The sequence below is a fragment of the Paroedura picta genome, chromosome 15 (assembly GCF_049243985.1).
Source record: "Paroedura picta isolate Pp20150507F chromosome 15, Ppicta_v3.0, whole genome shotgun sequence".
NCBI lineage: Eukaryota > Metazoa > Chordata > Lepidosauria > Squamata > Gekkonidae > Paroedura > Paroedura picta.
The window spans coordinates 10873007-10891467 of record NC_135383.1 but is presented as its reverse complement, the minus strand read 5'-3'; positions in this window follow the sequence as shown (position 1 = coordinate 10891467).

Here is an 18461-nt window from a genome sequence, read left to right as displayed (position 1 = left end):
TATTGTTCTTTGAAGAGCCTCTTGTGGCGCAGAGTGGTAAGGCAGCAGTCTGAAAGCTCTGCCCATGAGGCTGGGAGTTCAATCCCAGCAGCCGGCTCAAGGTTGACTCAGCCTTCCATCCTTCCAAGGTCGGTAAAATGAGGACCCAGCTTGCTGGGGGGTAAACGGTGATGACTGGGGAAGGCACTGGCAAACCATCCCGTATTGAGCCTGCCATGAAAACGCTAGAGGGCGTCACCCCAAGGGTCAGACAATGGATGCTTTGGAGGGAAATCTTGAGGTGTTTCCCAACCTGAATCTGGCAAATTCCCCACCCCCCACCAGTGGCCAGGGATGGGATGACGACCTGGCAACCCTAAACAATTCACAGGGAGACAATTTAAATAAATCATCACCCAAATATATTAATTACAGGGATTTACTTGAGGTTAGGAGCCAGCAAACAGGGCTTGCGCTTGTTGAATAGAGATCGTCAGAGCATCTACTTCTCTGACCAGGGACTTGCTGGTCTCCCCGATACTGTGTTTCTGTATCCTTCCAGCTTCGGTTTTTCTCAAAGATTTACCATGTGTGTGAACCGCTCGATTCTCTTACCTCCCTGCCCGTCAAAGGGGGCGTCAGTCTACCCATTCGCCACAAGAGGGTGTGTTCCACCCACCATTTACGGTTAAGCTCTGCTTCCCCCCTCCCCAAAGGGTCCTTCTGGTTGCGCTGTGCTTACATTGCAAAAGTCAGTGATCCTCCCGTGTTTCCTAGTGCCCCCCCCCCAATGAGGACATCATCCTGACATTTCCCCAAGCCATCTGTCAAAGGTTATCCTTTGGAAAACTAGCTGAATTCCTTCAGCACTTTCCCAAGAGCCACAGCGTGGTGCTTCCAGCAGCTTCAAGGGTGGCCAAACTGTGTCTCTCCAGATGACTCTGGACTACAATTCCCACAAGCCCTTGCCACCATGTGCTGGCAGGGGCTCGTGGGGATTGTAGTTCAGGGACATCTGGAGAACTACAGTTTGGCCATTCCTACGGCAGAGGATGATACGGCTCGGGTTCACACACAACATCGCAGGGGTAATACACGTAACAGTCGGAACATATAAGAAAGCCACAAAATAACGCATCAGCAACAATCGCACAGTGGATCTAAATCAGGGGTAGTCAAACTGCGGCCCTCCAGATGTCCACGGACCACAATTCCCAGAAGCCCCTGCCAGCATTCGCTGGCAGGGGCTCCTGGGAATCGTAGTCCATGGACATCTGGAGGGCCGCAGTTTGACTACCCCTGATCTAAATCAACAGAACTCCAATGACTTCAGTCAGCGATAACAACAACTAGAATTTAGGCAAACCCTGAAGGAAGTTAGGTTGGTTCAGGTCACGGAGGGGTTGTCTGAGGGTGGTTTTCCCAAGGTGAGGCTCACCTGTTGCATGCCAAGCACGCTTTATCCCCTTGTGCTTCCCCCAGATGCAGGAAAATCAAAGATAACTTGGACTGTTTTTGGTTTCCCTGCCATACCCTCAGGAACAGTGATCAGCTCTCCTTCTAGTATTGCTGATGTGTTTTTTGTAGCGTTTTATATTTTCACTTCCTACGAATGTTTTCATTGTTTTTATGTGCATCGCCTTGTGGATCCCGATGGGATGGTAAGCTTGTATAAAAATATTTTAAATAAATTAACACGCCTCCAGAAACAACAACAAATATTTTTTAACCTGCTTTTCCCTGAAGGCTCAAGGCACGTAACAACATATATAATAACAATAAATAACAAATAATTGTCTGCCTAGTACAGTGGTTAAGAGCAGTGGCCACTAATCTGGTGCGCCGGGTTTGATTTCCCACTCCTCCACAGACAGCCAACTGGGTGACCTTGAGCCAGTCACAGTTCTCTTAGAGCTCTCTCAGCCCCACCTACCTCCCAGGGTGCCTGTTGTGGGGAGAGGAAGGGTAGGCGATTGGAAGCCACTTTGAGACTCCTTCAGGTAGTAAAAAAAAAGGGGGTATTAAAAACTTCTTAGGATTAGGGGTATAAAAACCAGCTCTTCTTCTGTATCAAAACATGCATATGAAAACATTCTATAATCAGATTGATTTAAAACCACCAATAAACTCAAGAGCCCATTAGTTTGCCACCTCCAAGAAAAACCACCTGCTTCTCAGAACTGCCATGAACTTTGCTCTCTGAGGGTTCTGCCGCTGTCCGCTGTCCTGAGCTGCCACCCGGCACCACCTGTGCATTTACCTCTTGCTCAAGGCAACCTCATATCGGTCAAAGATGAGGGGTTATGTAGGAAGCAAGACAGGACGACTCTGTCAGCAGCATGTGGGCAAATGGCTTTCAGAGCAGGGCAAAACTTCCTCTGAGGCTGCCGGCTTGCTGGAAACGATTCTGTACTGTTCACGTTGGTGGCCTTCCAGCCAGCTGGCCAACCCAGTCCGTAGAATATTGGTTTCCCTGTTCTGTATAGGTTGACATCTGAGTAATTTCCCCCTGAAATTACTGTATTTGGGAGGGGCTGTAGCTCATTGGTAGACCGTGCAGATCAGGGGTAGTCAAACTGCGGCCCTCCAGATGTCTATGGACTACAATTCCCAGGAGCCTCCTGCCAGCGAATGCTGGCAGGGGGCTCCTGGGAATTGTAGTCCATGGACATCTGGAGGGCCGCAGTTTGACTACCCCTGGTGCAGATGGTCCCAGGTTCAATCCTCAACAGCTCCAGTTAAAAGAATCAGGAAGGAGGGGTTGCGAATGGTCTTTGCCTGAGATCCCACAGAGCAGCTGCCTGTCTGTGGACAATACTGACCTTTATTTACTGACCTTGAGGGACCCAGAGCCTGACTCCGTATAAGGCAGCTCCACGTGTTCCCGTGGGTGATCTGAAAGTTCATTCTCAGGTTGCCCAGAGTTTTGCACCCTGTTTGTATTACGAGGTGGGCAAGAAAGTATATTAAGACAGGCCATCAGGACATGGCTTCATGCCCTCCATCCTGTCCCCATCCTTGACCTTCAGAGACTACTGTAAGTTCCATATGTTGGAACTTATCATCTTGTGCCAAACAGGCAAATCTACTTGTAGAATGCATGGAAAGTGCGTTATCCAGCTAAATACGTGAACATCCCCCACCCCTTTTGCCTAAGTCAGGGGTGGCCGAACTGCATGATGCTGGCCGGGGCTCATAGGAATGGTAATCCACGGAGATCTAGAGAGCCTCAGTTTGGCTACCCCTGGCCTAAGTCAAAGTTTGCATCAAACACTGATGCTTCAGGACTGTCTGCCAAGCGCATGCACCTCCCGAGAACTACCTGGGGTGCACTTGCCATCAAAGTCCTCTAAACAGGAGCATGGGGACGGACGGACAATAGATTTGTTCCATCCTGGTGAACGAGCCAAAAGAAACACATCTTCCAAAAAAAACAATCACTCTCCCCAGACACTGCCCCCCTGGTGACTGGTGCGTGCACATTTCAAGGCGTGGGACTCATGCTCCGTGCACAAAGAACATAGTTGCGCTCCGTAGATCTTGGAGCATGGAAGCGCACCGGAGCCGGAGTTGATGGCAGGCAGCAAGCTCCCCCCCAGGACACCGTGAAGGCCTGGCAGGAGGATAGAAAAGGCCCTGTCCCCCCACCCACCAGGGGTCATCCCCGGCTCCGGTTGCAGGCCTTGGAGAGCCGAGGAGCCATCCTTCATGGCTGTCAGAACCTCCGCCTGCGCATGAACGGCCTTTGCGCTAAAACCATTACTTTAATAGCCCGCTTCACACGTGTGACTTTGTTTCCACTGCTAATTGAGTCCCAGGGTCCTCTTACAAGATAAACAGAGCCGAGCAAGCGCCATCCAGCCCGCCGCCCTCCTCCGCGTCCCCCGCTCGCTGGACGGCCCAGGCTCCTGGCTCGGCTCACAGACTGACATTCCTGGGCCGGTCCCTCCGACAGGCTGGGCTTTTGCTGAGAAATTCTCAAATTAGCTGGCGCTCGCCTAGACATCATGTTCCCGGGGTTGGCGCTCTGCTCGGGCAGCCACAGCTGTGCAAACAGCTTAATGCGGCTGCATTGGGCCAGCTGGACGGGGACTCGGTAAGCGCTGGGGGGGGGGAAGGTGGGGGGGAGAAAGCCAGGGCTTACATCCCAGATGCCCCGGTGAGTTGCCGGCGGGCTCTCCTGTCCCTTCCAGCGGCACCTGCAGAGTCTGGCACTGGCTGCGGTCAGGTAGAGAACGACAAGAGGGCTGGAGGAGATGCGGAGAGATGCGTCCCTCTCCGGCGAGGTCACAGGGGGACTAGGGAAGAGATGAGGCATTGGGTGGAAGGAGTGTGGCTCTCCATTGGAGGACTTGCAACGGCTGGGCCTTCAGTGTCATGACTGCCATGTGAGCACCGGGCAGTGTTGGTGATGGAGGGGATACCGAAGAATTCACCACTCATACCGCAGTGGTCCCCTTTCTCGGTGGTAGGGTGGCCAACCTCCAGGTGGGGCCAGGAGACCTCCTGGAATTACAACCCTTCTCCACTTGCCTGAGATCAGTTCCCCTGGGGAAAGTGGCAGCTTTGGAAGACTGACTCTATGGCATGAGGACACCCCCCCAAACCAAACCTCATTCTTCCCAGGCTCCACCCTCCAAATCTCCAGAAATATCCCAACTCAGAACTGGCAACCTTACCCAAGGGATTGCTGGTGACATACATGACAGGCCTCCCAGGCTCCTGGTCATTTCTGGATTATCTGTTCCTTTGGTCCGAGGAGGGAGGGACCTATGTCAGGGTTAAGAGCGGGGGCCTCTAAACTGGAGAGCTGGGTTTGGTTCCCCATGCCTCCACATGCAGCCAGCTGGGTGACTTTGGGCCTGTCACGGTTCTGTCAAAGCTCTCTCAGCCCTACCTACTTCACAGGGTGTCTGTTGTGGGGAGAGGAAAGGGAAGGTGATTGGGAGCTGCTTTGAGACTCCTTTGGGCAGGGAAAAGTGGAATACAAAATACCAGCTCTTCTCCTCTTCCTCCTCCCAAGGTTGCCTGCCAAAAAAACATCTGCCCTTGCCCAATGATGTACTCTATGGCTGATTGTTGTATACGGCTGGGGATGCAGACTAAGAGGTGAATGTACAGCAGCAGATTTTACTGCTGGTTGCAAAATCCACCAGAGCGACATTTCCCGGACTCAGACCATTTCTGTGCCTTGAAGACCGAAAAGCCAGGGGCTCCTGGTAGCTGTAGTCCATGGACATCTGGAGAGCCACAGTTTGGCCATCCCTTCCACAATCCATCTCGTATATTTTGAACCTGCCTTTCCTCCAAAACTGGGCTGCTATAACTGAGCTGGAAGATATCTGGGGATTTGGGGGTGGAGCCCAAGGAGGGTAAAGCTCGAGGAGGGGAGGGGCCTTGGTAGGTTCTGATGCCAAACAGCCCACCCTCCGAAGCACCCATTTTTCTCCTGGGGAGCTGATCTGGATCTGCTGGAGATTGATCACCATATTGGAAACCTGGTGATCCTCTCCAAGGCCCTTAGGGGCCCGTGGCTTCCCTCCTGGCAACATCCCTGCAAGCCAGTTGATGCCGAGAGAAAGGAGCAACCACCTTGAGGCCACCTGTAGCAACAGATGCCCCTGTTGGGATTTGAACCCAAGTCTTCAAGGTCTCAGTCCCACACTCTGAACATGACGGTCCCGTGGGAGCCGAGGAATGCTTCTGCTGTCAACAGCGCACTGGCCTTCATGTGGCCGCCCTGCCTTTCTTCCAATGCCCATCTGTCTCCAGGCGCTGTGTTCCACTGGGGATACTCTCCACCGAGGGGCTGACTCATCTCCTTAGCATCCTGCAGGGCTTTGCTGAGCCTCCCCGGGCTAGCGGAGGGATCTCCAGGGAGCTTTAATCCAAGCGGCACATCCTGGCCTTGGCGCGGAAGGGTGTTTATTGCCCCAAAGAGACTTTTATAGGGCAGCGGCATACCAAGAGATCTGGCTGTGCGGATCTCTGCAAAGGACTGGGATGAGCTCATGTCCCTGCGCTCTCCCAAATAGCTCCCAGCTGCGTCGCAAGAGAATTATCAGGCATCAGGGAGCCGGAGGGGGGGGGGGGCTGCCCCAGCCTGTGCCCCGGAGGCGATGTGTGACTTGGAGGATTATGCGGGGAGGGGTGTTTATGGTTCTAACGTTCCCTCCAGAACTCCTCTTGCTTGGGCCCCCTTGGAAGCTGTGGTCACCCACCAGGACTGAAGAAGAGTGCCAGTTCAGGCACCCTGCATCCATCCGCAGCAACGGCAGAACATGAGGGTGACAAATCTCTCCTGGAAGTTGTCGCAGGAACCCGGCATTCAGAGGCAAACTGCTCCTGAACATGGAGGTTCTCAGGACTAAGAAGGACACCGGAACCAAACCCCAAACCCGAGGTTGTGTCATACGGTTGTCATATCACCTGATAAATGTTAAACAAATATAATAAAATATATTAAAATTAATTAACTCCCACCCATTCGGGAAACCCAGGATCATCCAGAAACCTCAGGTTTTCGTGAAACCCTGGTTGAGACAGCCTGGGTTAGTTGCTGCTGCGGTTCCTATCCTAATCTCACACCTCTTTGCCTCCCCAGCATCTAAGACACCTTGTGCTAAGGGGCGGGGCAAACGAGGATTCAGCCCACTGCTGAACAGTGAATCGCGGTGCTGTTCCTGTGTGTCATTCTTTGCTATGTGGAATCTTGAGTAGGCCCTTCTTCCCTGCTTTGGCCAAGGAGCTGATTAAGGGGCTTGGGCAAATGGGAATGAAAGGATAGCTCGGATTTCATGCCGGCTGGACAACCAAGACAGGACCCGCCTTATCCTTATGGCTCTCTTTTCCGGCTCTTCATCTCATTTAAAAAGGAACTTTGGTCCAGAGGAGGTGGAAAGGATGTTGGCTTTTGGGCTTCAGGTGCAAACATGCCTAAAATTGGCGTCTGAAGCGCCACAAGCTAAGTTTAGCTTTTGTATGACCTTATACTCTATCACGAGATTCCTTAATAAGTTGAGGTTGGTCCTTAAATATAAAAACCGTCCCTTGAAAAAGCTGTAAGGCGAAATGCGTCGGGACTTGTGTGAAATAATAAGAATAAAAGAATTACTGAAGAGAGAAGACTCTTTATAGTCCAATTTGGATATTTTATTGCCATTTTGGTTTCCCAGTGCGTCTATATTTTTCTAAAATTGGCTCTGGTAAAGTTCTAGATAAGGGGGAAACAGCCCCCATTCCGTTCCTTGGTTGCTTCCGAATTCATCTCACATGAACACAGGAAGCTGCCTTGAACTTGGTCGATCCAAGTCAGTATTGTCCACTCAGACTGGCAGCTGCTCTCCAGTGGCTCAAACAGAGGACTTTCACATCACTGACTTCCTGATCTGTTCGCCGGGAAATGCTGGGGATCGAACCGGAGAACTTCTGCATGCCGAACAGACGCTCTGCTACCGAGCCATCCCTGTCTTTGCCCTGTGTTTCACTTCCCGGTCATTCTAGTTTCACCAAGAACATTATTACTGACCGATTTCACTGATCGTCCTCTTTTCTCACTGAGATGTGAGACTGACGGTGTCGATGACAACTATGTGATAAGCACAGTGTGTGCCATATTAAGAAACGATCAGTCAAAAGTAATCCCAGGTTTGGCTTGCTGTGGTTCTCAGTTCTCTCGGTTCATCGGCATCTTCTTTGCCCTCTGTGTTAGCGAGGTGCCCTTGCTTGATGACAGAGCGCATGCGATGTGGTTGTATATGTGACTGCATGCTTTTCGGGCAAGGTTTTCAGAAAGGCACAGGAGCGCACGGGCACGTCCGTAGAATTCTACAAAAAGGATCTTGCTCCCATCGTGCCTGCCATTGCATCAGCATCGGTCTTCTGTAGTGTGCGGGGGGGATGCGCATGAACAGAAGGGACTGAAAGATGTGGCAAATTGGACATGCACACGACACCACACAAAATTTGGAAATAAAAAGTGGAGCCACAGCCCAATCTTATTGCATTGGTTCTGCTGATTAAGGTAATTAAGAACTTTAAAAAAAAAACTGCAGAGAAATCTGGGCAAGGACAGTTTTGGACACATCTGTGCTACAAAACGATCTCAAGTGTCCTGCACATCAGCTGGTGCCTTAATTGCTTGCAGAGAAGCTGAGCCGCCTTGCAAAATGTTTTTCTTGGGTGTACGAGATGAAGTAACCGAGAGACACAACAGAGTAGAAAACAGACTGGATCAAAGAGAAAACTTGGAGGCTAGATTTCAAAGGAAGGCTGGGGAGGTGGGGGGGTTTGCCTAAAAATGGGTGCCACTGGCAAACATTGGCCAGTTTGAATGTGCTGGGATGTATGGTATGCTGGTCAGCCAGGAGTGTCTCCTTGTATTAGTCAGGGTAGTTACCAGCAAGACATGGACTGGCTGTAGGAAGCAACCGGGACAAATCAGCATATATTGGTTACAAAAAATTTCCATCTGTAGGGATTGGACCGGATCGAGCAAGAAGAGGCCGGGTTTTTCAGCACCTGGGAGAGCTCCAAGGAGATAAAGATGTTGCTCCAACAGTGTTCTCAGCTCACTCGAGCATCTAAACAGCCCAGGGAATAACCCTTGCCCCTTAGCAGAGAACTACCAGGACAACAATGGCTTGGGGCGGTGTATGTGGAAGCCACTAGATGACCTTCAGGTGCGTTTTTCTGGGACCTTTGGGTGCATTGAGGGAGCTGCCAGTGTTGATTCTTTGCTCAAGGAGCCTGAAACCAGAGTCTCAAGGACAGGCTGAGACATTATTTGTTTCCTCTGCATAGTCCATGGAAGGATCTCTTAGGGATGAAATCAATGGGATCTTGATCTGGATCTACAATGCATGCTACTGTTTGGGACAGGATGCAGGACCAGAAAAGATGTTTAACCCACAACGAGGTTTCCTGTTTTGATTCTTCTTTCCCCAGTGATGTGAGCAGTCACCTTCTACTTCAAGGGGGTTCTGCCTGCCTAGGGGACAGGAGGGCAGCTGTAATGTCTGAAGGCACATTTGCAGATTCACAGCTCAGCGTGGTATGCCAAACCTGCAACTCTGACAGACATAGGCAGAAATTCTGGTAGCTTACCACACATCTGGAGGGAAGCATCACACGATTGTACAGCGTGCTCAAAATACTGTTGCAAAGTTCTAAAATGTTTGCATGCCGGTGCAAAGAGTCACCTTGGCTTTAGAAACTTCCACTAATTATATAAATGAATTGTTGCAAACTGTTACAGTGGCCAGTCATAGATGGCAAACTCTGAGAGGAATTGTGGAGGCCTGGAGAGGCACACTGGCATTGTGTGACGTCACTTCTAGTGGAAAACCAGAAGCAATTTGGTTACACTCTAGGACTTGCTCAACTCTGTGATTGAACCATAGAGTTCAGGGTAAATCCTAGAGCGCAATGCCATCACTTTCAGTTTTTTGCCGGAAGTGACGTCATGTCCCTGCTTTCCCATTTCCCCTCCCTGCCAGCCTTGGTAGTGCCAGTGGAGGGCGCAGGTGAGCAGCAGAAGACCTAGCCAGCCTCCATACCATAGAGAAGTTGGTGAGCAGCCCCCACAAGGTCTCTGTCCATACACAGCAAGAGGCAGGTGTAATATTTCAATGGGGCTTCATGAGGCTTCTTTTGCTGGTTGCATGGTGGTGGAAAGGGCCCTCACTTACAGCAACCCTGTAACATTTTCTAAGCTAGAGACTTCCGAGGTGGTTGGCCATCGCTTGCCTCTGCGTCATGATCTTGGAGATCATTGGTGGTCTCCCATCCAAATGCTGCGCAGGGTCGACCCTACTTAGCTTCCGAGATCTAGCGAGATCGAGCTAGCCTGAGCCGCCCGGGTCAGGGGAAGGGGAAGGCATAAATTAGAATGCTCCCCCCGCCCCATCGGAAGCCCCTTCCTTTTTACTCCTTCCAGCCTACTGGAGGAGACAGAGCTTTCAAGGCAGTGCTTGTGAATGGCTGCAGAGCCCCCCCCTCCCCTGCTATGTTGATTTATGCCTCGCTTGCTACCTGGTTGACAGCCTTGCGGGTTTGCCGGTGCAAATGCCTTCACGACAGCTCCGCTGGCTGCGAGTTGGGGCAGGAATGTCAGGATTTATGAGCTGAGAAACCGGGCAGCCACCCAGGCATCTCTCGGGATTGGTGGTGCTGAGCGGAGCGTCAGGGTGCCAAACGGCTGGCCGTGGCCTCCATAAGCCCGGGGCTGTAGTTGCAGGTGACCGGTGTCCCCTTCCCTCCCGACTCTGTCCAGGGCTGGCGGTTTCTCAGCCCCACCAGAGCCACGACTTGTGGACGGACCATAATTCCCCCCCTCCCAGGGGTTCAAAGCCAGGGCCAAAAAACAATTGTGGACTATTTAGCACGGGGATTAAGAGCGTTGGGGTGATGACGGGTGAAGCTGGCACATCACGCGCTCAGCGAGGGCTGACCGGCGTCATGCTCCGATCGCAGGGAGGTGCTTCAAGCTGTCTCTGTCCTGGACTCGATGCTGGTCCTGTCCTGTGGGGAACCGGGTTAGGAGGCTGTCTCCGAGCAGGAAGGGCGTGGCTGAACGTGTCCCACCGTCTCCACGCCCATCGCCGTCGACTCGCTGATGTGCCTGCCACGCGCCCAGCAAGTACGTCAGTCTGCGTCCTGGAAAACATGGCTATGGAGAGCGTCAGGCTTGGCCAGATGGTCTTCTGAGGGGGATTTGCGGGAGCGTTGCTGAAAGCTCCAGAAGCTAGCTTCGTGGAAGCGTGCTTGCAAAGAAACTGGGCTGGGATATAGCCCACCACGCAGTTCCTCTGACCGAAGGCCATTTCTGTCTGCAGAAGAGGGGGATGGCGATTTCTGCAGTTCCCCCTTGGCCCTCTGTGCAGTTCCTGACTCTCCAGGTCCTAAATCTCAGGCGGTTTAGTGGGCTGCAGCAGGAGGAAAAAGAGGGAGAGCCTGGCTCTGCAAGGCCCACTGATACACGAGATGAAGAGCTGGTTTTTCTCCACTTGAAGCAGCTTATAACCACCTTTCCTTTCCTCACCACAGGCACCCTGTGAGGCCGGTGGGCTGAGAGAAGTCTAACAGAGAAGTCTAACTATCAAGACTGTGACTAGTCCAAGGTCACCCAAAGAGCTATATGTGGAGGAGCAGGGAATTAAACCTGGCTCTTCAGATTGGCTGCCAAACAGGCTGGGAAGGGAAGGTGACTGGGAGCTGCTTTGGGACACCTTCAGGTAGTGAAAAGCAGGGTATACAAACCAACTCTTTTTCTAACCTGGAAGCACATCCAGAATGGAACTGAAATACAGGGAATGAATTTCTCTATAGGCAGCTAAGTCTGTCTGTCTGTCTGTCTGTCTGTCTGTCTGTCTGTCTGTCTGTCTGTCTGTCTGTTTGTCTGTCTGACATATACAGATACTTTTTGTTGTGGGTGTGTAACATGCCTCTCCAGCGTCTCAGCTTTCAGGCGTTTCGGAAACACTGACCTATTCTGAGGTGGTGGCTTATCCAAGATCTTAGACAGGAATTTCTCTCCAGCACTGCTGCAGAAGATCCCATGCTGGCTGTTGACCCCAGAACTCCCTAGATCCCTGTGTCCTGCCCCTCCCTGTTGAAAGGGCATGGATGCACTCACCCCTAAATAACTTTCAGGGTTACTCCACAGCTTCTTAATACCTGCCCAACATTCAAAGCATATAACTCTCTCTCTCTCTCTCTCTCTCTCTCTCTCTCTCTCTCTCTCTCTCTCTCTCTCTCTCTCTTACACACACACACCCCTTCTCCGTTTGACACACAGCTGACCCATCTCCAGTAAACATTCTTGCTTGTTTTGTGGTTTGTGCTGGACCCAACATCACCGAGGGCGCATCCAGATGTTCATTCGTCTCACTCTTGGAATTGGCATGGCTCTCAGAAGATAACGGATAAGCTGTGTGCAGACAGAAAGCAGGAAACCCGCTTCCCCTCTGGCTGGAAGGCCCGGCAGGGACAGCGAGTGCCAAGGCTTCAGGGATGCACAGTGGGGCGCACCCAGGGAATGTTTTCCCCCTTGCAGAGGGGGGGGGACAGGGACAGGCCTGCAGGCAGGCAGCACCCTGGAGACGGGAGACTCGTAACGTGAGCGCAGCCGGCCAAGACCGAGCCTCATGTCTGGTTTCTTGGCCCGGACACGCTGCTCGGCTCTCCGGCCAGGTATGTAACTATTCCAATCATTTCCTGTTGTACAGAACAGCAAAGAAGAGGTTGGCTATAAATATCCCCTGGAGTCGCGGGAAGAGCATTGCAGACCGATTGCGTCCGTGGCAGCGCCAGCCAGCACCCCACTTACTTCGGCCTCTGGCAGCAGCGGTGGCCGGCGGTGCCACGGCAGCCGCCCAAAGACAGAATCCCAGGCCGGCTGGGTCCCATGTTTGCCGGTGATTTATTGACAGCCTCCCCGCCTCCCCAGTCCCAGCCTCGGTGCTTTGGGCCAAGTTTTCTGGTCCTGCAAAGATGGTGCACACAAAGGTGGACTGGGAGTGAGCAGATGGCTTGGCCACCATGTACCCAGAGAGCCGGCGTGGCGTGGCGGTTAAGAGTGGCAACCCCTAGCCTGGAGGACCGGGATTGCTTCCCCACTCCTCCTCTACATGCAGCCTGCTGGGTGACCCTAGGCCAGTCGCAGTTCTCCTGGAGCTCTCTCGGCCTCACCTGCCTCACAAGGTGCCTGTTGTGGGGAGAGGCAGGGGAGGGGATTGTAAGCCGCTTTGGGTTACATGAGGCCTGCTGGATGACCTTGGGCAAGTCGCAGTACTCTCAGAGCTCTTCCAGCCCCACCTACCTCACAAGGTACCTGTTGTGGGGAGAGGAAGGGAAGGCAACTGGGAGCTGCTTTGAGATTCATCTGGACAGTAAAAAGCATGGTGCAAAGAAACAGCTCTCTTCTTCTTCAGTGCACTCAGACATTTGACACATTTTGTTTAAAAAATAAGAATTTCCACCCCCACCACCCCCAGTGTCTTGGCCCTTGGGTCCCTCCAGCTTCATATTGTCTCCTCTGATTGTCGGTGTCTGTCCAGGGAGTCCAGCAAAGAAAGATCTTTCCCGAGGCCTGTTACCTGGCATCCTTGAACAGCAAGTGCTGGCGAGGGAGCCTGGTCTCCCACTATGTGTCGGAGAACTTGGGGGTCATAGTTATCAATGAATCTTTTCCCTCCGCCCGTGCCAAAGTTCTGCATGTCAGGTCGGTTTCCACATGAGTGTTTTCCCTGACAGCTGAGATCATCGCCGTGGCCTTCCTGGATCCAAGTCAGGATCATCCAGCCTAGCATTCTGTTTCCAGCAGAGGACAGCCAAGTGCCTCTGGCACTTCTCAAGGAGGTTACAATGTTCATTTTGAGTTGTTTGACTCCAGAGTTTGCTCTTCGAAGGCAGACTGCCTCTGTGCATGGGTTCCACTCAGCCATTATGTGCCGGAACAAAAATGCCTGCGTTTCTGCGCATAAGAGAGAGGAAGCAAACTCTGCTAGACCAAACTGGCCAAAATGGGGCTCTCCAGATGTCCGTGGACTGCAAACCCCACTTCTTAGGTCTGCCAGCTCTGGGTTTGGAAATACCTGAAGATTTCGGGGATGGAGTCAGGAGTGAGCAGGATTTTGGGTGGGGAAGGACATCAGTGGCGTAGAATGCTATGGAGTCCCCCCTCTAAAGCAGCCATTTTCTCCAGGGGAACTGATGTCTAATTTGTAGAGGAGCTGTAAGTTGCCCCTGGCATCTCACCCACAGTTCCTTTGATGCATTCTCCAGCCTTGAGGAGGAGAAACTGCAATTTGCATCTCCTTTGGTGAAAAAGAGGCAAAAGTGAGACTTCTTGGAGACCAGGAGATCAGCTTCCCCAACCGGTGAGGTCTAGAGTCTGCTGAATTCCTCCCAAGGAATGGAGACTTTAGGATCAACTCCATCACATTTGATTGACTGCTGTTGTGTTCCGTTCTGCTAAGAGATCTGGAAACAAACAAACAAAGGAGAAAAAGCCCTCGTTGGCCAATTGTGCTACATTATCTGATGGCTTGGTGTGTTTTGCTGGCATGGTCGCCTTAGTGCTGTAGCGTTTTTGGAACGCCGGGCTGGGATGTCACTTGAGTAGTTGATTGAATTGCGCCTGGTTCAACGAGCCAAAGCATACAGTTGACTTAACGGTGTTCCTCCAGTCAAAACCCGTCGAAATCAACGGGCGCGGAGCGAATTAACCCGGCAGAAGCTTGCATGGTTGGTTGTGAAATGCAGGGGGGAACAGGTAGCTTGATCTTTTGCAGCACGTACGTGCGTATTCCACTTATATCATTATGAAATGGTGCTAATTGCCCAAGACACATCGGTGTATTTATACAGATTCATCCTTCACTTCGCTTTTAAAGGGAAAAACACCATATTTGGGATGGTTTATCTGTACGATCATGGATAGAACTTTTGCTTTGAGAACTGAAAAGGATGGGAAAGCACGGCGTTCTAGCCATCAGCTGAACGTAGCCAAGGTTTATGCTACTAGATATAAGGCTGCCTTGTTAGGGACCTGAGAGCTTAGGCCTCTCTTCGGCTTAACTTTGGCAATTGGGAACATTAGCAATTCATGGGTTTTCTCCCCATCTGATGCTTTACCACCAACTTGGGAAATTCTTGAATGTTTGGGGGCACAGCTTATGCAGTGGTTAAGAGCAGCGGACTCTGATCTGGAGAACTGGGTTTGATTCCCCACTCCTCCACCTGCAGCCAGCTGGGTGACCTTGGGCCAGTCACAGCTCTCTTAGAGCTGTTCTTGCAGAGCAGTTTTCTTAGAGCTTTCTCAGCTCCACAGGATGCCTGTTGTGGGGAGAGGAAGGGAACAGTTGTTTGTAAACCACTTCGAGACTCCTTTGGGTAGTGAAAAGCAGATATTTAAAAAACTGTTCTTCTTTGTCTTCTTCCTCTTTCCCCTCCTCCTCCTCCTCCTCTTCTTCTTCTGGGCAGCAGAGTTTGGGAAGGGAGAGCAAGCATAGCATGGATATCATACCCCAGAGTCCACCCTGCCATTCCTTCCAGGGGAACTAACCTCTGGAGACCAGATGTCATTCCATGAGATCTCCAGCTCCCACCTGGAGACCGGCAACCCTATATGCCTCAGATTAAGGTTGCTGCGGATTTCACCGTGAACTTTTCCCAGCAGGCGAATGCAGCGCATGCAACAGCCGTGATCGCTCAGGAGCTGAGCATCAGGTCTCAAGTGCCAAAGAGCTTTGTGCTGATGCAGTTTCTTTTCCTTTCCTTTTGCACCTGCACAAGAAGTGGAAGGGTCAAGGGCGAATGTGTTCAGCAATTAAAGAAGGGGCACTGGCCCTTTCAGTGTGAAGAAAGATCCGTGCAGGATTGCCGACGAATGACAAGGTTTTCCCCCTCTTCCAAACATAGTGTTTATTTATAAATAACCGACTGACTAGTTTGCTTGCTCTTTATTTAAACAACTGTCTGCAGAGCAGTAGGCTGTGATGACAGGTCTTTGTGTGCAGGGGAAAATGAGAACTCCCATCGGGCTGTGTGAGAGTTTGCATGCGTGCAAAGCAGCCAAGGACACTGAGCTGCAGAAAGTGGCTGTTTGGGGACAGCCAAACCGCCCCATAAAACTTCGGCTCCGTGCTCACCGGCGGCGAGCAGAACAAGAGCAGAGCCAGGGAGCCTGTCCACAGCCCCAAGGGTCAGACATGACCTGGTGCTTGCACAGGGGATACCTTTTATTTAGGGGAAGAGGATTCAGGTGGGTCTGAAGCAACAATACAAAGTGTGAGTCCAGGGGAACCTTTAAGACCACCGAAGTTCAGTTCTGAGCATAAGCTTTCGTGTGCATGCACAAAACGTTGCAGAACTTGGCATGTAGAATGAGACATTGCTGATCTTTAAAATGCCCCTGGACTCACATGTTGTCCTGTTAGGGGAAGAGTGTTGACCGTTCTCGCCAAGCATTTATCCCTTTCATTTCACGAGCCAAGAGCTGCACCCCATCCTCCTCCTGCCTCATTGGCAGTCTTCAAACAGCAGCTGGACAGATCCTTATCATGGATGGTTCAGGCTGATCCTGCATGGAGCAGCGGGTTGGACTAGATGGCCAGTCTGGCCCCTTCCAACTCTATGATTCCAAGAGAAGGATTCTGGTTGGGCACCTTTCCGACTGAGGGTAACCAGCCCCCCGGCCACTGGCTGGGGCTGGTAGGGTAGGGTTCCCTGATCCACATTGGGAAACTCCTGAAGATATGGGGATGGAGCGTGGGGAGGACAGAGAACTTTGTAGGTTGCAGTGCCATAATTTCCACCCTCCCAAATTTCCCCTTTCTCCAGGCAAACGGATCTCTGGAGATGAGCTGAATTCCAGAGGATTGCCAGGTCCCCCTAGAGGCTAGCCTTCTCTTCTGACTGTACACTGCTGCAAGAAGAACCCTCACGGTTCTTCCTCCCATTCCATCCTTACAACAGCCCTGCGAGGTAGAGATCTGCACCTGAGTTTCTCCAGTGCAATCTTCGACGGCGTCTTGGACCACCGGACGGGGCCTGCCTTCTCGCCACGGACTGGTTCTCCTCGCTCAGAGCCTCCGGCTTCTCTGCATCCGCGTTCCCATCCCTGCAACGCTCTCCCCAAACTCGCAGGCCCGGCTCTGCGGGCAAGGGCCCAGCTGCTTGGCTCCCGTCCCTTGCCTCACACAGGAGCAGGCGTGCGGCAGCAGCTGCCATTTTATGGTTATTGAGTGCGACCCCTCGTCGTGCGGGGGAAACGGTTGCTCATCGCGCCGGAGTGGCTGGAGCAGGGAGCACTCGGGGGCTGCCTTGGCCGGGCCCCAAATCCGCCTCTGGAAATGAGCCCCCATTAAACCTCGCAGCCACGGGCCAGGCGGACGAGGCCCAGGGCGCTGCTTCTGGCAGCCCCGTGTATGCTCATGAATCTTCTGCGCGGCTGAAGTCACCTGCCCTGGGAGCTGCTCAGGAAACGGGGAGGACACGGGTGTGCAGGAGCCGTGCCATACACCTGGCTGTGGAGGAGACCCCAGCGGCTTTCGGGAAGCCTCGCCTGTCCGCCTCTGGCTTGGACCCAGGCCAACCTGTCCTCCTGGTTAGTGTGGCGGAGAGGAGGGACACAGCAGGATGCCTGTGAGCTCAGACTCTGGAGTGGCGAGATGGGCAGCTGCAGGCCAAAGGTGTCCCTCTGTGGCCCAAGCAAGAGCAGACTGCCAGGTTCCCAGGATTCTCATGCCAGGCCTGGGCGAAGCCAGAGGGTTTATCCTTCCTGGATCCGATGCAGCATCTTTCTTCTGGGCCAAAAGCCTTTGCAACCACATTATATGCGCAGTCCCAGGGAGCACATGACATCCAGGCCCATTTGCAGGCCTGGGTACCCTAACTTTGCAAAGGGTGTCTGCGTGTGTTTCATTTTTCATCTTGTAGATAGAGAGCCAGCTGGGTGTAGTGGTTGGGAGTGCGGACTTCTACTCTGGCAAATTTGATTCCCGGCTCCCCCACATGCAGCCAGCTGGGTTGCTTTGGGTGCACCACAACATTAATAAAGCTGTTCTGACCGAGCAGGAATATCAGGGCTCTTTCAGCCTCACCAGGGTGTCTGTTGTGGGGAGAGGAAAGGGAAGGCGACTGTGAGCCGCTTTGAGCCTCCTTTGGGTAGGGAAAAGCGGCATATAAGAGCCAACTCTTCTTCTTCTTCTTCTTCTTCTTCTTCTTCTTCTTCTTCTTCTTCTTCTTCTTCTTCTTCTTCTTCTTCTTCTTCTTCTTCTTCTTCTTCTTCTTCTTCTTCTTCTTCTTGATCAGCCGATTTCTAGACCCTGAGACAGAGAAGTAGTTAATGCTCTATGTGAAGTAGCACCTCCTTCGTCATGTCCTGAATCCACTGCCTGTCAATGATATGAGGAGGATTAGAATGTTCTAAGGATTAGGATGTTTCTCCACACTTCTTCAACCCATGGCCCTTCTGTTCCTTTAGTGCTTTTCTAGTCAGACTTACAGATTCAGCCTCTCTTGGGAAGCAGAAGATTCAAAAATTGTGGACCCCAAAAACCACTTTTCTCTAGGAAAAGAACCTCAAAGGAAGATTTGTGCACAAAGCAGCCGCATCGCCTAAGGCCTTAACAAGCCCCTGAGGTGCCTTAGCTTTCTGAGGTATGTACTCGTGAAGCAAAACGTGGCAGATTGTGATATCGCCACTGATTGCTGTTGTGGATGGTATCGACAGGTCCCACATTTGAATGATACTTAATTGTGTCACAACCTGCTCTTTTTGTATTTTATGGCTTCTCTGACAACTCCCTCCCCAACTTATATTGAAGTTGACCTAGTGTGGAACCATAACAAGCATCTAACAAAGATGGAATTCATAGCCTTTATGGAGCCACAAAATTCCTTTAAAAAAAATTTCCCTCAACGGAGGATGTTCCTGAGGCTTCCAGTGACCTGACTGTTCCCCCAGCTTCCCCGTT